We start from the raw sequence: 12,646 nt of genomic DNA, 5'->3' as shown, positions 1-12,646 counted from the left end.
ATTTCTTTCATGTATTATTTTACTTTCATAACTATTATGAATAATAAAATTATATACATTGCATCATATATGCTGTTGATTGTTATTAATGACTGCTGTTTCACATGTGTGGGTTCCGTCAACTCCTGGAGGTGTGCACATGTGTTGGTTCCAGCTGCTCCCTGCAGGGTTAATGCCCTGGAAACTGCAGGCAGCAGTGGACATGGGGCTGGCTGAAGGCAGGGCAGGGGATGACTGGAGGTAGGGTCTGGCTGCAGGCAGGGCAAGGGATGGGGGCTGGTTGGAGACAAGGGGTGTGGGGCGGCTGGCTTCAGGCAGTGGGGTGCAGCAGGGGCTGATGGAAACAGGGCAGGGGTGCGGGCTGGGCAAGTGTGCAGAGCTGATGCGGGCAGCAGTGTGTGGGGGCGCTGGCTTTGGCAGGGCTGCAGGGGTGTGTGTGCAGGGGTTGGCTGGAGACAGGACAGTGGTTTGGCAGAGGTGGCTGTGGGCAGGTGTGCAGAGCGGCTGCAGCAGGGGGGGCGGACTGGTGTGGCAGGTCATGGGGTGCAGCAGAGGCAGCTGGAACCCAGCCTTTAAGTAGCCCCCAAACCCCTTCTACTCCGGGGACCTTTAAATAGCCGCGGAGAGCGCTGGGGAAGTGCAAGAGGGAGGCGGGGCTCCGGCGGCTATTTGAAGGACCGGGTGGCAGAGGCAGCTGGAGCCCCAGGACTTTTAAACCCCCTCACAGCCCCAGGGCTCAGGGGGGCTATTTAAAGGGCCCAGAGCTCCAGTCGGGGTTGCGGGGCTTGCGCACTCTGGCCGGAGCTCCAGACAGGAGAGCGGGGCTTGCTGCGCTCCGGCCGGAGCCGCCGCCCTTGCCGCACTCCAGCTGGAGCGCGGAAGCTCCGCGACTCCGCTCTCCCGGCTGGAGCCCCGGTCAGAGCGCGGCAAGCTCCGAGACTCCGCTCTCCTGGCTGAGCGCAACAAAGCCCCGCCGCCCACCTCATGGCTGGAGCCCGGTCGGAGCGCCGCAAGCCCGCAGCCCGGCTGGAGCTCTAGCTGGAGAGCGGGCCATGCCGCGCTCCGCCGGTGCTTCACTCCAAGGAGCGGGACCATGGAGCAGACCGCAGCTGGGGACGGGGTAAGTTAAAAAAAAAAAAAAAATTAAAAAGGTGCCTAAGGTGCGGGCCCCTCTTAGGGCATGGGGTCCGATTCCCTGGCAGCACGGGGTTGGAACAGGAAGCGGAATGACCTGCACCCTTCCGTCCCTTCCCACAAACCACAGCGACAAAATGGGACGAGGTGCTCTGTGGGATAGCTGCCCACAATGCACCACTCACAACAGCGCTGCAACTGGTGCAAGTGTGGACACACTGCAGCGCTGGTCACTGTCAGTGTGGACACACTGCAGCGCTGACTGTACACAGCTGTACGACCACAGCTGTAACTGCCAGCGCTGCAAAACTGTAAGTGTAGACAAAGCCTAAGACTGTTCAAAATAAGGTGCAACAAAGAAAGTGTGGAAGTGTTTTCCTCCATTGTGCTCAAAAACGAACTCTTTATCAAACTGGCCAGAAAAGCACACTTTCAAGAAGGTACATTTCTGGAAAACTTTCCCCTGAAAGTTTGAGCATTTCAGAGATCTGTTAATGATAGAAAATGAGTGATTAGAATGGAACCAGTTATGCATTCTGTATTACCAATGTAGCAGTCACATTCACTCCTGCTTAAATTCAAGTTTTACAATATTTTATATGCATTAAGACTTTTAGCATCTGCTAGTGTGTGGTTTTGTAGGTCTTTTTTAATTCATTGGTGAAATTGAGTGTGGAATACTCAGAGCTTTTTGTAAAAATGGCATTGTGGGATTTTGTCTGTGATTTCTGTATTTAAGGAATGTTCTGATTTTTCCAGCCTTGCAAAATCAGTCTGCACTCTGAATCAGACTGGGGAGTTCTTGCAAATCTTTCCCTGCAATACAAATTTTGTAGGCCAAATTTGATTTGTTACAGATGATCTTCAAATTGACCTCCGTGACATCTGTAAATCCCACTGCCTTTGGTGGTTTAGTGCCGCTACAGCTGATTAAAACTGAGTTAATAATTGTGTTAATGTGCAATAAGCAATAGAATCCAGCTCACTGCTGCTTAGTTGTTTGCTCCTGCAGAGTTGGAGGGAATAAAAAGCATCCTTGTTAAATTGAGCAAGTTGGATCATGAATATACACAGGCAGCAGATCTGCTGTGTAACGTGCCCTTCTTACATTGTCACACTTCAAAATATAGCTGCGCTAAAGTGGCTTTTAGAAGTATTTCTTCATTTTGCATTGGGAGAGCGTAATATAGTTTGGTGGGAAAACAGCATTTTTAATGGAAAATAGGCCAGTTTGATCCAAGATCTGCTGTTACGCTTTGGCACAACATGGACGGTAAATGATGATAGAAGCTAAGTTTACCAACTGTCAACATGATTCCCTGTAGTGTTTTTAACACATTCTATTTATAAGAGCAATTCAGCCATATATACAAGTACTTTTTAACCATGATTATATGAGCATGAGAATCATTCCAAGTGTAACTTCACAGTTGTTGCAGTAGCCCCCCCTCACCTCCCCATGATGGCAGATTTGGTTCCCAAACACAGCTTTATTTAGTCATTGTGGACTAAAGATTTTTCTAATAATGGAAGCCACTTGGCAAATGTGTGGCTGTTGTGCCTAATAACACTGGATAGATATTTTGGTTTTATGCTGTGTCACTATTTTTCACTATTTCAAACTAATGTATACAGTGTCGAAATCCAAAAAGTGAGGAAATATTTCCAAGTTGTCAGACAGCATCTTTTTGTTGGTGTCTAGTGACCTGGTGACTACCTCCTCTTTCTTTTATAATCTTTCCTTCCCTCACCCCCAATATCAGCTGAAGAGTGGTAGTCTCCAGTCCTCTGGAAGGAAGTTAGTCCCTAAATTGTGCCTTCAGGGTCTTAAAAAATAATACTGACTCAGATGTTGGAAGTGGTCATTTGGGGAATTGCACTTAAACTGTTGGTGTAGGGAGGCCTGGTGAAAAAGCCAATTGCAACGTGAGAGGGAGTGCTCACTGCACCATACAAGAAGAGGGAGCATGTGGAAGGAGCTCCCTTCTGCCATACCTAGAGTGGAATTTGTACTGCCCTCCACTCCCCCCCTGATTTTTACCTATGCTGTAAGCATAGGGAACAGACTTGCCGCTCTTCTCTCAGAAGCATCACTAGTAAACCTAACACAATGGCAGTGTAGCATGTGAAAATTCTGTTGGGAGCTGCATGAAAACTTTTGTGAGTAACAGCAGGAGCTATGGGCATCAAAAGCTAAAGAATTATCAAATGATCGTTTTGGTGTGAATACTACACTGCGGAACTCTTCTGTACCATTATACAACGGAAGTCTTTCGCTATCAAAGATTATCAAAATTAAAAAAGTGTTTCAAATGAACGTTTCTATTTTGCTTTCATCTAGTTCAGGAGAAAATACATGTATTGGACAGTTAGGTGCCTTGCTGTCTAGAACATTGAAAAGTAGCTGTTTGCAACTGATTGTAGTGGCCCATTTTTAAGGAAGCAGCAAATGTGTTTATTTGGGAACTGACTGACATTGAAATAGCAAGTGGTGTTGAATGAAAAATAATTGCACTTACCCTCTGGGGCTTTATGTTCATGTTGGTAAAATAAATTAACAAAGCTGTAAGCTGCTAGTATCATGGAATGGCAAATGCAGTATGTTCCAGCCTCTGAAAATGAGATTCAGCATCTTCATAACTGCATATAATAGTCTCCTACACAATGGTTCCTTTTGCTGTGTTAATATGGTGAAACTTTTTTCTTGCTGTTGACAGGGGATAGCTGACAACCCTCTGTCTGCCAAAAGGTAGGCTGTCAGTTGCTTGCGTGCTGTAAGCTTGCAAGGTAAACACTGGATGACCTATAAGCCAGCCAGTCAACTTGCATGTTGCCTTATTAGGTAAGCAGCTGAGAATGGTGTCTGGGGACAGAATATGCTGGATGGCAGCTAACTGAGCATTCAGCTTAGAGCTAGATACAGCCCAGATCTATGCGATGTGGCCCAGTACTATCGTATGGATAATGCATTGCATTTCAGTTCATTTTCATAAAAGATAAAACTTTAGTTTGCAGGTGTCGCAAAGGAGGCTAAAGAGGATGTGAAGCTCTTTGTAAACGCTGTGATTTAGAAAAGGGGGCTTCAGTAGTGCTCTTTGCCTGCACAGTGAGCACTTTGTTTACAATATGCATTAGCTCACACTCTCACTGGGAATCTTGCTGGGGCATTATGAGATATATTTCTTCGTAGAGCCTGGTTGTGTCAAATACTTGGCTGTCTCAATAGTCTATTAACAGAGAAACCAGTTTTAGAAAAACAATTTGTGACGTTCTGTTTCTTCAGGTAACATCCTTTTAGCCCAGCAGACATGCAGTTTTATTTCCCTTTTCAGAAGACGGTTTACTGGCTGAAAGAGTGAATTTATCCTGTGTGAAAGAGAGGGAATATCAAAACCAGTTTTTCATGTGTTGGATAGCACTGACTGAATCCTTGCACTTACCCATTGTAATGACTGGCTTTCACACTGAGAAAGGCTTTTAAGTAAAATGTATGTATATTTGCAAGTGTTATTCCTTACCAGTGATATTGAATCCCCATAGACTCAGAGAAGCATAGTGCAGCCAGGTGCTTCCCTATATAGCTCTGCTAATACAGTTCAATCTGGACCTATGACTTTCTTGCTCCAGCCCATCGAGAAATTTGAAGCCCCAGTACATCATAGAATATCAGAGTTGAAAGGGACCTCAGGAGGCATCTAATCCAACCCCCTGCTCAAAGCAAGGCTAATCTCCAGACAGATTTTTGCCCCAGATCCTTAAATCGCACCGTCAAGGATTGAACTCACGACCCTGGGGTTAGCACGCCAATGCTCAAGCCCATGTTTGCTGAGCCCCTGGCACAATTACTCCCTCCCCACCTTTCCTCCCCTCTTGTCAGCCCCACCATTAGTAGCTTGTTCCTCTCTTGAGCACACTGGAGACTGTCGGGTATATTTGCAGAGGAGCAATCTTGCTTTTAGCCATTCAACCTAGGTCACTATGGCAGCTTCCCCTCTGGTCACTGTGCTGACCTGTTTCCTTTTCATATGTTCTTAATGCATTTTGCTCAGAACTGCAGAATGTGCCATCAAACTGAAATACACTTGTCACCATGAATGAGCAATAACTTACCAGAACGTTTACAATTGGGCTGGTGTTCTAGACAGTTGTCATGGTGAAAACTCCTGAGATGTCACCCCAATAATGTGACAACCCAGAGAAAGACCACAATGTTGTGTGAAACCAGCACTAAGAAAAAATAGCATTTAATGTTAAAAATTTTGTGTCATAGGCTCCCTTATGATTTAGTGTCTGCCTCATCTCACGGCTTGGAAATGACCATTATATTTCTAGGTAACTAGTCATTGTGTAGCTTGTGAAATGGGTGCAATGCTGCAGTGGTAAACCGAATTGATGTTTTCCTTTAGAAATCAAATATCTTTGTTTTTAAAGGTTATTTTGCAGCTGGTCTACTCTTCCTTGGGCTTATATGTGTGTTGGGAGAGTACTAATCTTTGCATTAGAATACACTCTTGTATTGTAGTTTAACTGAGCTCTTTGTCCTGGGCGTAGCTGTGCAGGACCATTTTCCATTTGTCTGCCATGCATACTGCCTAGAGTTAACAGAATTCCGCTCTGGAAGATCATCTTGTAGTTGGGAGAAGACTGAAGTGAATATAAGTATGGGAAAGTGGGGAGGAAACAGCTCCTAGGAAGGAGGTTGGCACTACCTCACTGACAAAGCTTGTCAGGATAGCAGGGCATTTGCAAGCAATGCCTCTGAATGCTGACTAGGCAGGTCCTTGTTCAGTCCCAGGAAAAATAGGATTGCCTGTTCCTGGAGGATCATCACACGACTTAATCTTTAATTAAAGAATAATCTTTAATTTCTGGAGACTCGAGAACAACCCTAAGAGAAGAGATCCAGTTCACTTCAGAGTTAAGTAAGAGGTGAGCAAGTAGGGGAAAAACAGATGTTTCTACAATGCCATGGCTAAGGCCACGTCTAGACTACGCGCCGTATCGGCGCGTTACAATCGATTGCTCGGGGATCGATATATCGCGTCTGATCTAGACGGGATATATCGATCCCTGAGCGCGCGTAGATCGATTCCGGAACTCCACCAAGACCAACGGAGTTTCGGATTCGACATGGCGAGCCGCGGACATCGATCCCGAGCGGTGAAGACAGGTGAGTAAATCGATTATAGATATTCGATTTCAGCTACGCTATTCTCGTAGCTGAAATTGCGTATCTAAAATAGATTTTATCTCGTCGTGTAGACCTGGCCTAAATGTGGCAGACCTGCCTGCACAATCAATTATTTGACAGGAGGCTGAGAGCGTCTCTCAATATAGTTGTTTAGAGAAGGAGGAGGATTTTGATTTGGAGGTGGGTTTAAATTCCTTAACCTGTTTGAACAAAAAAAATTAAAAGCCTCTGAAGCACAAGCACTTTATTGTGAACCACATCCAGAAATAGCATTCTGGAATTTCATGGACAAGGCAAAACTCTGGTTCATAAATGCCTCAGGTTTGTATACTGTAACAGGAGAAATGTGTTTTTAATACATTTCAGCCACTGGTGATTTCTCATGTTGATATGTCTTAAACCTGGCTTTGACTTCATGCTTCCTGAACTACTGATATCCAAAACCGCACAAGATTTTAATGGCTTTATCTCCTATTTTTTAAATTCTTTAATATTATGCATAGCAAAAATTTAAAGTAGGTGTGAAGATTTTTGGCAAGATTATTGAATTACTGCAATCCATTAAATTAACATTGTAATGAGTTACATGTCAACTTACTTCAAAGACTCTCCAAGCCATCTTCACTTTAAAAGCCTCAAACTTCTGATTAGAGAGACAAGATAGAGGAAGTAATATCTCTTATTGGACCAACTCCTGTTGTCTCTTTCACCAAGAGAAGCTGGCCCAATAAAAGAATATTACCTCATCCACCTTGTCTCTCGAATATCCTGAGACCATCACACTGCATACAGACTTCTGATTTTCATTCACTCACAGAGGGAATCAAAGATGGTGTCTAGACACTGCAAATTCTTTGCAGTTTGTCCATATCAGCTTTCAGAAGGTTAAGGGGTTCTTGGTATAATAGAATACATAGATTCTGTTAGGAATACACTAAGTATTGACTGCTCTATTAACAAATGGTGCTAGGTCATCCTAATCAAATGAATGAAACTGTACCAATGTATGTGCAAATCTGTCTATAATGCATATTTCAATGTGTTCATTTTCAAACAGTGGTGTACATTAAAAAGTCAGTTCCAAGTATATGGCAGAATTTGAGAAAGTAAACAGAAGATTATTTTCCTGGGGATGCCTAACAAAGAAGGGTCTAGAAAAGATGTACTGTATACTTCTAGAACAAGAGACCTAACCCTAGCACAGAAAGGAATGTAATAGGACTTGAATTGATTTTACCATGTATTGATACAATTCCTGTGTTTAAAATACTGTTAGAATTATTAAATTAAAAGAATTCTTTATGAACTCTGAATCTTATTATAGATTCAGGAGCATATCAGGTTAAGTCTGATTTATTTGGGTCAATTCTGTGTCTTGCTGATACCCCCATACGCTACAGTAGATCACTGGGTTGCGGAATGGGCTTCTCTGACATGAGCCAGAACTTAAATGGATGCATAATAGTTATTTTTTTAAAAGTATTGATCTTAAATCATGCTATAGGCTTGACATATAGTCTAATGAATATTGACATGCATTATGTGAATGCTGGCATAAATCCATCCATGCCTCCATCTTTCTTACAAGTTGCTGCTCTTGGAAGCAATTGATAATCTTTTGCAGGAGACTTGTTGAAATTGGTGCCTCTTTCAAGAAATCTCACTTCTTTTGTTCAGTGAGGAAAATGCTTACAGAAACAGTAATGCAAAGAGTATCTAGATTCTTGGGGTGCATACAAAAGTATTAGTTCTTTTTTCCAAGTGAGAATTCATGTGTAAGTATATAGAACAAATGGATGGGCCATGTCCTTTCAACACATCTGGCATTTTACATCAGATAGCTCAGTACTCAGGGTACCGTTTTACTGAACATAAGAACATAAGACTGGCCATGCTGGGTCAGACCAAAAGTTTATGTAGCCCAGCATCCTGTCATCCGACAGTGACCAATGCCAGGTGCCCCGGGGGAAATGAACAGAACAGGTAATCATCAAGTGATCCATCCCCTGTTGCTCATTCCCAGCTTCTGGCAAACAGAGGCTAGGGACACCATCCCTGCCCATTCTGACTAATTGCCATTGATGGATCTATCCTCCGTGAATTTATCTAATTCTTTTTTGAACCCTGTTATAGTCTTGGCCTTGACAACATCCTCTGGCAAGGAGTTCCACAGATTGATTGATTGTGTGCTGTGTGGAAAAAATACTTCCTATTGTTTGTTTTAAATCTGCTGTCTATTAATTTCATTTGGTGGCCCCTAGTTCTTGTGTTATGACCATTAACTTTGTTTTTGATTTCTTCTCATGTGACCTGTTTTAAACTATCTGGTGATGCAATGCAGAGTTCTGTTTATCTGAAGACTTGTCCAAAATAGCAATACTAGCCAAAGAGCTGGTTTACAGCATTCAAGTAGCTCAGGGGAGGAGCGAGGCCGCAGCGTGCAGGTTCCCCCCTCCCTCCTCTGCCTCCTGCCCTCAGCAATCAGCTGGTTTGCGGCATTCAGGAGGCTGAGGGGAAGGGGGAGGACGTGCACCGCATCCTCACTCCTTCCCCCAGCCTCCCGAATGCCGTAAGACAGCTGATTGCTGCAGGCAGGAGACGGGGGTGAGCAGGAGGAAGGCACTGATCCGTGGGATCTGCCGGTGTGCGGGAGGTGCTGGGGGGGACATAGGGGAGCTGATGGTGGGCTGCCAGCCTGTTTAATACCTGTATTAAATTGCTTGTTTAAAATGTGTATATAATGCCTTTTTGTCTGGCAAAAAATTTTTTCCATGGAATCTAACTTCCCCTATTTACATGAATTCTTATGGGGAAATTGGATTCGCTTAACATCGTTATGCTTAAAGTTGCATTTTTCAGGAACATAACTACAATGTTAAGTGAGGAGTTACTGTAATTACGTAATAATTACACAGAAACATAGGATTCTGGACCTTAATGCATAACAATAGAAGTGATAAAAGGAAAGTGAAAAGGATTAAACGTACTTCCCATGAAGGAATGATCTCATGTCAGGAGATAATATCCTGGGGTAGAAATCCTGCATAAATTGCCTTCACTAAGGAAAATGAGAATACCACTTGCCAATATATATGGATGGAAGGGATGATGAGGTGATGTGAGGTTGACTGATGCCATCAACCCACAATATATTTTATTTTAAAAAACAGTGTGGAGTCTTCCTTGAACATAGCGTGGATAATCATTTTCTGTTTAACGTAACACAGGACAAATACTTTAATTTATATAACTTTATTTTGGGAGCTGGTAGCTGTGTTGTGGTTGTTTTTCTTTCTTTCTTTCTTTCTATCTTTCTTTCTGGAAACATTAGGAAAAAATACCAACTTTGTCCTGAATTTGTGGTGGTTTTGTTTTGTTTTACTCTTGTTGCATGTGGCCACAGTCCCCAGAGTCCTGTGATTGTGGCACAATCTAAGATGCCATTTTACAATGTAGCATCTAACCCTCATGATTGCAGAGAGAGGCTTGAGAACAAACTCCCAAGAACTAAAACTCAACATTTAATATTTTTTAAAATGTCGTGATTGGGGGTGGGTGTGGGCTGACTCCTGGACACAGCTGTACTGTAAGTTGAAAGCAGCTTTCAAGCAGTCTGAGCTCCTGCTTTGATTACAATGATCAGGGTCCTCAAACAAAATGACGTTTTGCCGCAGTTCCTGAGGGAAGTTACAGAACAATCTTCAGCTGCCAACAGATCTTTCGTGGGCAGTCTGGTTTTGATTAGAAATGTATGCTTAACCTAATTTTTTCATTAACTTCAATTTTAACTTCCAGCTGTGCTCATATGTTAGAGGCATCTGACATTTAAAAATTGGTCTGGGGGATGGGATGGACAAGGAAATAACGGTAGATCTGTAACATAACTTGCAATATCACTGAGATGGACACGCTTCTGCTCCTGGTCACTAGATCATTTTAAAGGACAGAATAGCAACTTTGAAATATTTGGAGATCACCGTCTTCATGGAAAGTTCCCCCCCCCCACCCTTTTGTTTTTTAATGCCAGATTGATGGGTCTTCTCGTGGACTGGTTTTAGTGTAACAGCAGTCTCATCACTGTGTTGACCCCATGGGCCCTATGAAACTAGGTTTTGCCACAAAGGAGGTCAGGTCAAATTGTGTGTATGGGGGGAAGGGGAGGGTGGACTTGCTCATTATATAGAGGATGGAGAAACTCTTGAAGACAAAGTATGTGTCCAAATTCCCCCTGTCTCTGCATGGCCCCACACTGCTATTGTATTTTAATCCTCTGCCTCCAACAGAACTTTCTGAAGGACCGGAACAGACCCATTATCCGAACATGGTGTGCCAGTAACGTAGGGTCACAGAATGCTATGTTAGAAGTAGTATTCAGTGCTGAGATCAGTGGGGTGTATTCATGGATATCCTGCACAGAGTAGCCCTTGGTGAATAGTTCCAGTTTCAGGTGAAGAGGGCTTTGATGCTGAGCTCTAAACCAAATGATCATTTGGGAAAAATCAGATATGGATATTCTCTCTTGCAGTTCATCTGTTCCCTCCCCTGACCTTAAGCCCTCCATAGTAGTTATCTTTACACTCATGAGCTACCCCCTGCATTCTTGAACTGTCAGTCCCGAACGCTAGAAGAGGAAGTCCTACCCACAGTAGTGTCTGTCATAAGTTCTGCTTTCACAGTGGAATTGGCAGCTGTTCTGGAGACACAGGCTTGTTTGCGCATCCTATAAGTAGCATTTGAACACCGTGAGTAAGAACTCATTTAAAATTACCAAGTTCAAAGAGGGATGTTTTGAAGTTATGATGTCCTTCCAAGACTACATATACTTTTTTCCTGCTCATTGTATCTCTACCACAAGCAAGAGGATGGCTAAAGTCCCAGAGGAGACTTACACAGAGGGTGAGTGAAGGAGTACAAGATGCCTTCAGCTTATAGGGATAAGGCATTTGAGCCCAGCACAAAGAAGGTGGGTCCATTTTAGAGACAATGGCCATAACCTCCCTCCCCACTCCACTGTCCCCCCAGAATTGCAACAAGTAGACCTGGTAACCAGGAGATGTCTGGCTATACCTCTAGAACCCAGATCCTGTCTCCTGTATTAAGCAGCCTGTAGTATGTTTAAAGCAGTGGCTCTCAAACTTTCATACTGGTGACCCCTTTCGCACAGCAAGCCTCTGAGTGCGACCCCCCGTTTATAAAATAAAGACACTTTTAAATATATTTAACACCATTATAAATGCTGGAGGCAAAGCAGGGTTTGGGGTGGAGGCTGACAGTTCACGACCCCCCATGTAATAACCTCATGACCCCCTGAGGGGTCCTGACCCCTAATTTGAGAATCCCTGGTTTAAAGAAACTGGAAGAAGTGATAGCCCCTCCCCACACACACACTCCCAGTCGAGTCAGAAATTACTCCTAAACACCAAAGAAAATAAAAGCAAACCACTTCAAACAACCTGGCAGGCATACATACTGCTTCCCAGTAAACTGGCTGAAATTAACATTTTCCTTTCTTTTGAATGGACCATATATTTTAACATAGATGTCTCCTAACATAAAATCCAAAATATTGTCTTTCCTGTGTTTGTGTTGTGGTAGTGTATAGAGACCCCTATGATGGAATAGGTCCCCATTGTACTGGACGCCATACAGGTGCGTAATTTATCACAGTTCCTGCCCCAAGGAATGTACAATCTAAGTAGGCAGTGGCTCTATGCCTGCACACCCATAAACTAACATTTTGTAAGTCTAACACTCCTGACTGTTGTTTAGTCTCCCATTGGTATTTAGTCATTTAAGTGCTTCTGAGTGGCAGCGGAGAGGGAAGGAGAGTACTAGTTATACAATAATTGCCCTTGGCTATTTTGAGTTTGTGTGTGTGAATTTTTGTCACAGCCATTTTTAACACCTCTTTGGGTGGTTGGTTACTTCATTTTACTCCTGAGATGATTGAACAGGCCGGCTTTGTAAAACAGTTATTGCACCCTTCGGAAGAAGTGCTTCCAGACTGGAATATAAAGGATCCTGAAATTCTAATTATTGAAGTCCACAATGAATCCAAAACCTATAAAATCTGCTTTAAGATAAAGGTGGCAGCTATGCTGCACTTATTAGATAAATTGTCTTACAGTTCTACACCTTCTGTCTCAAGTTAAAGAGAGTGTCCGGGTATCTGTTCTTAACTCCCCTTCTCCCACCAGTAATTTTGTTCATATGTTACCCATAAATCTTGGCTGCTTAAACATTCCTTTTTGGCCTAGCAGATGGGCAAAATGTTAAGCATAATGATATGGTTAAAAGTCAGTTTTCTGACAGCCCAGTTGC

At 43.3% G+C, this 12,646-nt stretch overlaps 1 protein-coding gene across 23 annotated transcripts in view; it reads left to right on the top strand.

Moving 5' to 3' along the window:
- SVIL (supervillin) overlaps nucleotides 1-12,646 on the top strand; it is a 248,950-nt gene that overhangs the window by 118,796 nt on the left and 117,508 nt on the right. The window lies entirely within an intron of this gene.

This window comes from Chelonoidis abingdonii, chromosome 2, assembly GCF_003597395.2.
Source record: "Chelonoidis abingdonii isolate Lonesome George chromosome 2, CheloAbing_2.0, whole genome shotgun sequence".
NCBI lineage: Eukaryota > Metazoa > Chordata > Testudines > Testudinidae > Chelonoidis > Chelonoidis abingdonii.
The sequence above is the reverse complement of the archived record's forward strand: the minus strand, read 5'-3'. Positions and strand labels throughout refer to the sequence as shown.